At 40.4% G+C, this 12,390-nt stretch overlaps 1 protein-coding gene across 6 annotated transcripts in view; it reads left to right on the top strand.

Annotated features, from left to right (window-relative positions):
* The window catches only part of tenm3 (teneurin transmembrane protein 3), a 293,504-nt gene that overhangs the window by 134,454 nt on the left and 146,660 nt on the right, over window positions 1–12,390 (top strand). The window lies entirely within an intron of this gene.

Genomic DNA, 12,390 nt, shown 5'->3' with positions numbered 1-12,390 from the left:
CTCAGTCCAACATTGTCTTGGCAAATATTCACAACAACTCAACATTAATTTTAGTGATGTCTGACTGGCTGGGGGCCGGCTAACTACAGCAGCTAATGGTTTGGCTTTCTTGGTGCAGAGCTGCATTTCCAACTCATGAAGTCAAGTCTCAAGTGCAGCAAATGTGCTACATGTATTGCATGTACTAAAGTGACTTAAGTAGGCAGAGGGATAACTAAACATTGGACACACCAAGAAAGAGAGAGCAGGAAATGAGAGCAAAGCTAAGCTAGCTAGCAAATATTCAAGAAACATGAAACGATGAAGAAGAACGCTGAGTACTTGAGCTGAACAAATTCAAAACAACAGCAGGGTAGTTGAGCTGTGGAGCAGCAGAGCAAGCTATCAGTAACGCTGTAGCATGTCAGATTCTAGTTTGCTGACAGTGAGCTCCAGGACTGTCACTGCACTGTGTGACAAAGCTCTCAGTCTTGTTTACTCTCTGTAAACAAAGTCAGCATTTTCACACTGGAAATCATTCACTGGAAAAATATGTCAGTATAGTGAAGACTACCGTTTGGTGAGAGCTACTCTTCCTATGCACAAGTCCATACTTTTGACCTTCCATGACAAAGTGAAATAATTAAAATACCTATACAATAGGTACATGTAGTTGTAGCAGTTTTTTTTTGTGATGTCACACATCATGCATGTGAAAACTTCCTGTGCATCTTTAGAATTATCACAGCACTTAAAGTTCATGTTGTGACACGTGCTTTTCCATCTTTACAGTACCCTGTGTTGAACATACGTGCTGAGCTCAGTGCAATAGAGCAGAGGTCCCTAATATCTTTGCCTGGCCTATTGCACCCAGCCCTATCAGTTGGGGTGAAGTACTCAAACTCTATGACACTACTCACCAATTTACAGAACTGACTCTGGTATGTTGGAGATTTGCCCAGTGTAGTCCACCATTTGTTACTAGTAATTTAGTGGTTACCATGAATATACTACATATGTAAAATATGTATATATAAAACATCTTTATACACTAGATAAGCTAAATATTATTTTCTTATCTTCTCTGTGCTTGAAAAAGACGTTGACTAATAGATTGTACAATTAACTTCTGCTTCTACTGCAGTGTGTACCCTTTTTGTGTATGTATGTGTGTTTATTCACATAGGTGTGTGTGATTTGCATGAAGAGTGCAAATGAGTGCAAAAAAGGTAATAAACAAAAACTTTATTACTTAATTGTATTTGATAAAGGGCGGCACGGTGGTGCAGTGGTTAGCGCTGTCGCCTCATAGCAAGAGGGTTCCAGGTTCGAATCCCGGTCTGGGCCCTTCTGTGTGGAGTTTGCATGTTCTCCCTGTGCCTGCATGGTGTTTTCTCCGGGTACTCCGGCTTCCTCCCACAATACCAACAACATGCACATTAGGTTAATTGGCTACTCTAAATTGCCCCTAGGTGTGAGTGTGAGAGTGTGTGGTTGTCTGTCTTTGTGTGTTGGCCCTGCGATTGACTGGCGACCAGTCCAGGGTGAACCCCGCCTCTCACCCGTAGTCAGCTGGGATAGGCTCCAGCTCCCCCGCGACCCTGACGGATAAGCGGTATAGAAAATGGATGGATGTATTTGATAAATCTTTGGGAAAAACACAGTTAAATTAGATTTGTCAGTATAATTTATGCACACAACAAAAGCACCAGACCCAGATCCACAGGACCCAGATCCACAGGACTCTGGACACGAGTCCTGTGGATCCGTCTCTGTTTGGCGCTGTGGGTCCATCTCGCTCACTCAAGTCAGTTGCCTGATCCAGCTGAGCCGGATCGCCTGTGTTTCTGGCCGTGCAGGAAGTTTTTCTAATCTCGTCTAATCACTGCTGGTCTGCTGCAGACACTGAGAGTCAAGTCACGAGTTGTTGTCATTTCAGCTGTTTACAGTAACAGTGAATAGTGAAACCAGACAGCATTTCTCCAGGGACCAGGTGCTTTAACAGAATTTAAATACACCTATAATAGTTGTACATAGTGCACAACAACTTTGCCGACTATACACATTGCACAGGGACTATACAAGGCTATATATTGCACAAAGTCTATACATAGTGCAAAAAAGAAAAAGAAAAAAAAAATACAAGGAGCAGCACCGACTAGAACATGGTCCTGTTATGGAATGTTTGAGACAGCCATAAAGTGCAGGTAGGGACAGTATTGTAAACAGTCTCAACAGTATAAAGTGCAGGCAGAGCAGTTATTGCAAACATTACTAGGTACAGTATAAGGTGTCAACGTGCATGTTGTGTTGTGTAGTGAACTCAGAAATAGGAAAAAGGAAAACGAGATAAAAAAGGAAAAAAGGTAAAAAGTAGATGGAAGAGGGTGGAGAGAGTGGCAAAAAATACAGTGAGAGAGTACACAGTGATCTACCTTGGGACACTACAGGTCCCAAGGTAGATGATGTGACACAACAGATGTGTGTGTGTGTATGTGTGTGTGTCAGACAAAGTAAATGATGCAAATGTGTGTGTCTGATCTGCCAAAACCAAGCCAAGCAGGGATGAAGAATGAGGAGGCACTGAAGGAGCAAAGTGTTCCAAACATGCAGTTATACACACATACAGTCACACACACCACAGACACAAAAGCTTAAGGTCACTACAACAGATGGGTGAGATCTAAGGTTGCATCTGTTTTGCTTGACAAGGCTACTGGGTTAAAATGCTCAACAGATTTTTCCACTGGGGCGACATATACCAGTCATTCCTTAAGTACAAAGGGGGGTTCTTGAGCTTGAGCTGATACACATTACTTGGACAAAAGTACTGGGACACCTGACCATTATACCAAGAGGGACTTTGATGACATTACATTTTAATTACATAGGTATTAGTAGAAATCTGCCTTTATTTTCTTTTTTGTTCTTCTTTTAATAAAGGTCCAGTGTGTAGGATTTAGTGGGATTTACTGGCAGAAATGAATATGGAAATTAGTTAACAGTCACCCAAAACTAATAATTGTTGTGTTTCAGTTACTTCACTACTTTATACAGGGGTATACTAACATTGGCTAAATCCACTAAATCCTTCTTATTCTTTTCATCTACAAAATGAAGCTTTTTTTTCAATATTAATTCCGGTTATAGAGAGAGGAGATACACCTGAATAAAGTGAGCATTGTCCAGGATTCTGTATAGTGCTTTTGAGTCAGTTGTTTTATTTCTCTGTGTTTTTCTGTGCAGTTAATTCATTTCTTCAGTTTTTGTCTACATGGATATTTTCATGCACATGTACTTGAAGCCTTGTCTGTGGAGTATACCTCCCACTGTAATGCTATATCTTGCGAAATCCCTATGTTAAAAATGTTTACATGGGGATCAGGAAGTGGGTATTTTTACTAAAAATATTATGGTGTGGGCACCCCTGTAGCTCAGTTGGTCTGTCCTCTGCAGTGGCCACAGGTTTGATTCCTGTCTGTGCCTTCCTTGCTGTGTGTCTTCTCCTCTCTCTTTTCCCTCCTTTCCTGTCAAATCTTCAGCTGTCCTATCCAAATAAAAGGCAAAAAGCCCAAAAGGTAATAGTAATAATAATAATGAATACTATGGTGTACACTACAAGTTTCATTTGAGGCATTTATGGACAAGTTAATCATTTTTCTTTCTTCAAGTGATTAATTTCTAATGATTAATTATTCATATTATTTTTTGATTGCAAACAAGTTGTTCTGCAGGCTATTACCTCATGATGCAGCGTTGCTTAATTTCCTCAGGCATTGTGGGAGAAGCCAGGAGGCACCTAACCATTTGACAGACTGAGTATCACAACAACAGCTGTCTCATGACACTTTGAAATTAGAGCTGGTCTAGAGCAAAACCTTTTATTTGATTTTTAGAGAGACTCAACAAAACCCAACAAAACCCAACACATGATAACAAGAGTACTGATATGATAATATTAACAATAATGATTTTGACAGTAGTAATAGTAGTAATAATAATAAAGCAGAAATACAACAGGTGATATGTTAATATGTGATATGATAACTGTTGTCGGTGTCAAGCAGGACCACAGCAGGAGGTCTAGACACGATCCATAGGAACCTGAGAGACGAGAAAGCACAAAGACTCACATGCATTGATGGGACATGACTATGTAGAGGAAAGGCAGAGGAGGAGAGAGAGCTCAGTGCATCATGGGAGATCCTCGGCAGTCTAAGCCTATAGCAGCATAACTAGAGGCCAGCCTAACTATAAGCCCCAACTATAAGCTTTATCAAAAAGGAATGTTTTAATTCTACTCTTGAACGTACAGAGGGTGTCTGCCTCCTGGACCAAAGCTTGAAGATGATTCCGTAGGAAGGGAGCTTGATAACTTAAGTCTCTGGTTGCCCTTCTGCTTTTGCTGACTCAATGAGACCACAAGTAACCCTGCAGTGTAGAGTTCTGGTTGAATAATAAGGTACTATGAGCTCTTTGAGATAAGATGGCGCTTGACCATTTAAGGCTTTGTATGTTAGGAGGAGTATTTTAGAGTCTATTCTGGCTTCTCCACCCGGCTTCTCCACATGTGTCTCAAGTGACCAACCCTGGATGCCTGTGCCAGTGCACCACAAAACCAGACTCTGGTAAGAAAATAAATATTAATATCCCTTTTACCTAACTATAAGCTTTACAGCAAAGGAAGGTTTTAAGTCTTCTCTTGAACATAGAAAGGGTGTCCGCCTACCGCACTGAAACTGGAACATGGTTCCACAGTAGAGGAGCTTGATAACTAAAGGCTCTGGTTCCCGATCTACTTTTGAAGACTCTAGGAACCACAAATAACCTTGCATCTTAGGAACGTAAAGCTTTGGTTGGATAACAGGGTACTATTAACTCTTTAAGATATGATGGTGCCTGGCCATTCAGGGCTTTATATGTGAGGAGAAGAATTTTTAACTCTATCCTGGACTTTACAGGCAGGAAATGTATAGAAGCCAGTACAGGAGAAATATGATCTCTCATGCTGGTTCTTGTGAATAATCGTGCATCACCATTCTTGATTTGCTGGAGACTCTTTAGAGACTTATTGGGGCACCTGATAAAAGGAAGTTACAATAATCCAGCCTGGAAGTAATAAATGCATGGACTAATTTTTTTGCATCTTTCTGACTCAGAATGTGCATTATTTTTCCAATATTGCTGAGGTGAAAGAATGCAGTCTTTGAAATGTGTGTTGTGTGTGAGTTAAAGGACATGTCCTGATTAAAAATAACTCCTAGATTCCTTAAGCCATCTATAGAGATTTGCTATATCATTGGCTAATTTGTTTCTAAGATGTTTAGAGCCCAGAATAATAACTTCGGTTTTGTCGAATTTAAAGAAAATTGCAAGTCATCCAGATTTGTATGCCTTTAAGACACGCTTGAAGTTGGGCAGCTGATCTGGTTTCTGGTTTCAAGTACAATTGCATGTCATCTGCATATCAGTGAAAATGTATGAGTGTTTCCTAATAATGTCATCGATGGGGACCATATAAAGAGTGAACAGTATTGGCCTGAGCACAGAACTGTGGGGAACTCCGTGACTAACTTTTGTGAGTGTGGACGATGGATCATTAACATGATCAAACTGAGATAAATCTGATAAACAGGACTGAAACCACCTTAATGCACTTCCTTTAATGCCAGTTAAGTGTAATAAGACAGAATGGTCAATGGTGTCAGATACAGCGCTAAGGCCTAACAGTGCAAGGACAGAGATAAATCCCTCGTCTGATGCAAGTAGAAGGTCATTTGTGACTTTGACTATTGCTGTCTTTGTGCTATGATGAGCTCTAAAGCCAGATTGAAAACCCTCAAATAAACTGTTACTGTGTAGAAAGTCACATAGCTAATTCGCGACTGTTCTGTCAAGGATCTTGGAGAGAAATAGAAGATTAGATATTTGTCTATAGTTGCTTAAAACCTTTGGGTCAGGTGTGTGCTTTTTAAGGAGAGGTTTGACTACAGCTACTTTAAAGGACTGGGGTACATAGCCAGTTATTAGGGACAGACTGATCAGATCTAATAGAGAGGTGCTAAGTAAGGGTAAACTTCTTTGAGCAGCTTAGTTGGGATGAGGTCTAAGAGGCATGTTGGTTTAGATGAATATATGAATAAATTTAGCTAATGAAGTTCAATGGGAGATAAGAGGTCCAGATAATTATCTGGTTCTGCTGTTCTTTCTAAGGCTCCACTGTTTGAAGGTAGATCAGTACCAGCTGAGGTCAGTAGGTGTTGAATTTTGTCTCTGATGTTTGAAATCTTGTCATTAAAAAGGTCATAAAGTCATTGCTGCTAAGGGTCACAGTGCGGAACAGAAACCTGGGGTTATTCTTGTTACATATACTTTTTACATACACACACTGAATTTGTCTTCTGCATTTGACCCATCCCTAGCTGAACACACATGCAACACCCAGCAAACCACATGCAGTGAAACACACACAGGAGCAGTGGACTGCATCAAGCGCTCAGGGAGCAAATTGGGGGTCAAGTGCTTTGCCCAAAGGCACATTAGCCAGCTAATGGAGGGGGGGGGGGCGCATTTTTCGCATTAATCACTCCACCACACCCAAATTTTTCCTGCCCGTCTGGTGGGGGAATCAAACCAACGACCCTCCAATCACAAGCCGCTTCTCCAACCTCTAGGCCACGGCTACCCCCATTTATTATGCAAACCATCCATCCATCCATCTTCTTCCGCTTCATAAAGAGATAAATGCTGTGCAAAGGCTATCGTTATTATTGGGCACATGGATGTTGAAATTGTCCATTATAATTACTTTATTTGTTTTAAGGTCTAAACTCGATAGAAACTCCTAGAAATTCAGAGTATGGGCCAGGAGTGCGACGCACTGCAACAATAAAAATTGGTTGTACTGTTTTCCAGGTTGGATGTTGAACTCAGGTTGAACTCTGCCTCCTGGTCTCAACTCTGGGTTGTCATGGTTTTGGTTTAATAAGAAACTCAGTCAGATTTCTAGATATGAGAGCTGCTCCATCCAAAGTGGGATGAATGCCATCTCTCCTAATGAGACCAGGTCTTCCCTAGAATGTCTGCCAATTATCTACAAAACCAACATTGTTTGTTGGAAACCACCTCGACATTCAGCAATTGAATGATGACATCTGGCTTAACATGTCATCTCTGGTCAGATTGGGTAGGGGTCCGGAGAAAACTACGGAGTCTGACATAGTCGTTGCAAATGTACACACTGATTCAACATTAATTTTAGTGACCTTCAACTGGCGCAGCTGGGTGTCATTACCGAAAATATGTATTACAACATTCAATAGATACTGAAAATGTAAACATAAGAAAACCAAGATAAGCATTACATTGAGAGATGTTCTGTTTCCTGACTGCACCCTTTTAAACTTGTTTAGGTTTCACTTTTGGGAAGCACTTGTGTCATGCATTTTTATATACAGCCAGTGTTCAGACCTGTACTCAGAGGTGTTTCAGCATGCATATTGATGCCAAGTTTGAAAAGGGCCTCAGTTTGATCTCAGCAGCTATCAGCCTTTTCATTATCACATTCAGACTCTACCTGCTGCTCTGGAACAGAGCATCAGTGAAATACCTGTAAGCTCAACATGGCAGTATTTTAGTGTAGTAACAGGCAATGGAGGTATTGTTATTAATCTGGGCATGATGCAGGCATGCTACAATGTTAATTACATTGCATTTTGTTTTAGTTTAGGTTAACATCTTTACAAATAATTGCTGGAGTTGAAGTGAATCACGAATTACATTGTGTATCATCCTTTCTTTCCTTCAACTTTGTTCCACAATTTCAACAGACTGCTCAGACACAAAAATATGGGAATTGAAATACATTGAAGCAAAATATAAATAGATAAATTTTAGATAAATTAGAGAACACATACATATCTTCCACAATCCTAATCCAAGATCATTACATCTCTATTAAAAGTGTAAATAAATCAATACATGTATCTATAAACTAATAAAATGCAGATAAAAACAAGAGCACTGAAGAAAAAGTATGTATGATGTTTGAGAAACAATTAAAGAAGTCATGAAAAACAGTAAAAGGTCTGTATCAGTTAGACAGTAATGTCAGTAATGCAGCTAGAAAACTAGAATCGGAATCAGAATCAGAAAAACTTTTTTTTCCAGGTAGGTTCCACCTACGAGGAATTTGTTTTGGCATCTGGTGCAGTAGACATACACAGGAAAAGAGAATAATATAACGATAAATACTGAAATGCAAAAAGTCTGTATACATAGTATACATATACATCTGTATGTACAAGGGAATGTGCCTGGTCATGGTGGAGGTATACATTTGCAGATGGCTGTGCATTTTTATAAAGTGCAGAGCGATGAACGTGCAAGGGAACTGGATGTGCAAGAGGAGAGTGTGTGTGTCTGTGTGTGTGAGTGTGAGAGAGTGTGGGAGAGAGAGAGAGAGAAAGAGTGTGTGTGCGTGTGTGTGTGTGAGAGAGAGAGAGAGAGAGAGAGAGGAAGAAGGAGAGAAAGAAAAACTCCCTTTAACAGAAAGAAACCTTGAACAGGACCCAGATCACAAGGTAGAACTATCCTGCTGATAGTCGGCTGGGTGAAGGGAGGAAGAAGAGGTGGACAGGACAGAGAGGATGAAAGAGAGAGAGAGAGAAACATACATGCAATAAACATCATACATTACAAAGGACAAACATGACAGGTTGTTATAATTGGAATTCTGATGTATGTATTGTATGTATTTCTTTTTTAGCTGATATGTTGTTTAAGTTAGTTATAATAGCACTACACAGAAGAACAACATGGCCAGATGTTGACAGTAGATACTGGGTTTGTCAGAGGGCTGGATGCAGTTCAACATGTAGATCTGGATGGAGAGATACCTGCAGAAAGATACAGAGAGAGAAAGAAAGGGAGGGAGAGACAAAACTACAAGGAGAACTGGACACGCACTTAGTGACATAAAATAATGAATTATATATTGATCTGAGGAGGGGAAAGGAGGGGAGAGGAAGAAGAGGAGAGGAGGTGGGGGAGTAGAGATGGTGGTGGTAATGGGGAGGTGGGGGAACTGCTTGGTGGATCATGTTTGTGTCCCCCGGCAGCATAGGCCTATTGCAGCGTAGCTATGATAGAGATTAAAGACTGACAGTTAGCCAGACCTATTCTACCTGTGGCTGTCTGTCAAGAAGTGACTATGCCTACCAACCCTACACACCTTGAGGCTAAATTTTTCATTTGTTCATAAGTTTGACGGCAGAACAAAAGTAAAAGGACCAACAAAAGGAAAGAAATTTGCCAATAAAATATGAATATAAACAACACAAAGAACATTTTGTACACTAAATTTTTAAAAGAAAGGAAATGCCCTCGGTTCATTTGTTACAAGTTACGCACAGTTAGAGAAACAGAAATGAAACTTAGCATTTATATTTGTTGACAGGAAGACTCCAGAGGGCACCTTCAGTCCATCAGGGCTCCTTCTGGTATGAGTTGCATGTACAATATAAATAAATTAGAATTGGAAAGAGCAATATTTAAATAAAGAAAAACAAAATTGAAGTATTATAAAACTATTACAAAGTATGTACATTGACACGACTAGAATTTTTATATTATAATAAGAGTAAGTGCCAAAATGTGATCCTGCAGTGTTCACAGTATTGAAATAAAGTAACACAAAGACCAAGAATGAGCATTAATGTGATACATAAACAGAGCATCCACGTTCAAAACCCTATAAACTACATCAGTGAGCCACGCTGTTGCATTGGGTGACATGCCTTCATTACCATGACCACACACACACACACACACACACACACAAATTATGTATTAATATTAATCATCTTGCTGCCCTGGTCATGGGCTAAAAAGCCATATTTGTTCAACAATAAAGGTGTAATTATGGATACATTTCTTTAATGATTTTAAACAGGCAGTTTTTACATATAGTTTCTTGGATTGCAGATGTTGATTTTCAGATTTGTTAATATTTCATAGGAACGAATGAAATATTTGAATATGTCAAAGATAGAATTAAATTTAGTAGTGTTACATGATGATGTATTTTCCTGTTTTCCCCGGGAATTCATTCTCGTCAGATGGCCATTCAAAGCAGTCTTTTGACTATCATGGAATATAAAACTGCCCAAGGAAATCATACAGTTTGACAATGTTACTGACAAAACAAATTCAGCCATACTTGTTTGCAAACTGATTAAAATGTCTCGGAGGGATCAGTCCAAGTGAAGGGCTTCACATAGAAATACACTGCAGTGCTGATCATTTGAGAAATTATGACGTCAAACCAGTGGACCATATCTACGGTTGCCTTCATAATGCACTAGTCCTGTGTTGATGGTTGGGTATTTAACAGAAAATGTCACATCCACGTGATTTTCTGTCTCAGTAATAATCAACAGAGACTCATATCATGTTATTTGGATCTGTTGGCATTGAACCGTTTTTAGGTAGTTTTAGCCTAAAACCACAAAAGCCCTAATGAATGTTAGGATGAGATACACTATAGTTGGCTGGAAGGGACAAGACTGCCAGTTTGTGATGACTGTTTAAAATGTCTTGAGAGTGTGCATTTTTCTACTTGTGCCTGTGAAAGCTTTAGAGTGTGTGATGTCCTTGACTGGGTGGTTACTATGAATACCTCTTTGCAGTTCCTTTCAAAAAATACAGTAGATGTATGTTGCATTTTCAGCTTCAGCCTCAGTATGAATGAACTCAGCCAAAAGGAGATTGCAGCTTTTTTTTCCCCTGCAAATTACCTTGCATTGATTTTGTATTTCAATTCCGGCCCCCTTGCTCACAAATGTGAGCAACCAAGGGATTTAGCTTAACATATTTTTCATTAAAAAAAAATCCACCCACCACACACACAGCGGTTCATGTCTGGGGGCCATCTTCCTACATGTATTGTATGTATTCCTGGATCTTTCTTGTTTCATCCTGGACAGTGGCTCTGACATTCACTAGTCCTGAGCCTCCCTCGTTCCCCTTAGCATATAATCTCAGGGTGCTGGACTTGGGGTGAAACCCTCCATGCATTGAGGAGCTTCCTTGTCTTGATATCAGTGGCCTCCTCCTTGCTTGGTCAACTTATTATGTCAGCGAGGTATCTGATGGGGTATGTGTTGATGGCCTGGACCTTGTTCTTACCATTTAACTGACTTCTCAGGACCTGCTTCACTCTGTGCAGGTATTTGACTGCAGCTGACTTCCATGCGGCCTGTTCATGGTTTGCATTTGCCAAATACCCAAGGTATTTGTAACTGTCCTGAACATCTGTAATGTTGTCTTCTGGTGGTTCAGCTCCCTCTGTTCTGATCATCTTCCCTCTCTTTTTTACCATCTGACCACATTTATCTAGTCCAAGTGGCATGCCAACGTTATTGCTGATCCTGGTGATGTGGATCAGTAAGTCAATATCTTGCTCACTCTTGGCGTATAGCTTGATTTTATCCATGTAGAGGAGGTGGCTGATGGTTGCCCCACTTCAGAAACTGGTATCCGTAACCACCCTTTGTGATGATCTGGCTGAGGGGGTTCAAGCCTATGCAGAACAGCAACGAGGACAGCCACTCATCTTGGCCTGTGCCACACTTAATGGTAACTTTTGAAGCTCGCATTGAGTTGATCTCTAGAGTTTTCTCTCACAGCCCCTTCAAGTTCTTTCTGAACACTCTTAGCGTCCTCTTGGTGGTGTGCATTTTAAAGCAATTCCAATATCCATATGTGTGGCATTGAGTCATAGGCTTTCTTGTAGTCAATTCAGGCGGTACACAGGTTGGTCTGCCTGGTCTTGCAGTCCTAAGTGACTGCCCTATCAACCAGTAACTGGTGCTTGGCTGGTGATGCTATAACTGCTGTAACTGAGTGACTGGTATAGTATACACAAACATCTGCCCCTAGTATGGGTCCTAAAGACAGAATGGAAGATACGCAAGACTCCTAAGGTGGTTGTTAATTACTGAGAATGAAATAAGATCCTGTAAGGCTTCCAGATTCAGACTGACAAAATGGTGATGCCTAACCAGCCGGACATTGTGATGGCTGACAAACAACAGTAGTGGTGATAGATGTAGCAATCCCAAGTGACAACAACATCAAGAAGAAGGAACATGAGAAGCTCAAAGAATACCAAGTGCTTACAGAATGACAGAAGAGCTGGAAAAGAGTAAAAGTAACAGTAGTGCCATTGCTAACTGGGGCAGTGGGGGCTGTGACCCCCAAACTGGAAGAGTGGCTTCAGCAGATTCAGAGTACAAGATTCTTTGTCCAGAAGAGCACAGACACACAAAAACAGAAAGCAGAGCCATTTAGCATTCAGAAGTTACTAAATGCCGAGGTTGCCTTATTGGTGTGTAACTGATTTTTGAACAC

This window comes from Scatophagus argus, chromosome 2, assembly GCF_020382885.2.
Source record: "Scatophagus argus isolate fScaArg1 chromosome 2, fScaArg1.pri, whole genome shotgun sequence".
Lineage (NCBI taxonomy): Eukaryota > Metazoa > Chordata > Actinopteri > Scatophagidae > Scatophagus > Scatophagus argus.
The sequence above is the reverse complement of the archived record's forward strand: the minus strand, read 5'-3'. Positions and strand labels throughout refer to the sequence as shown.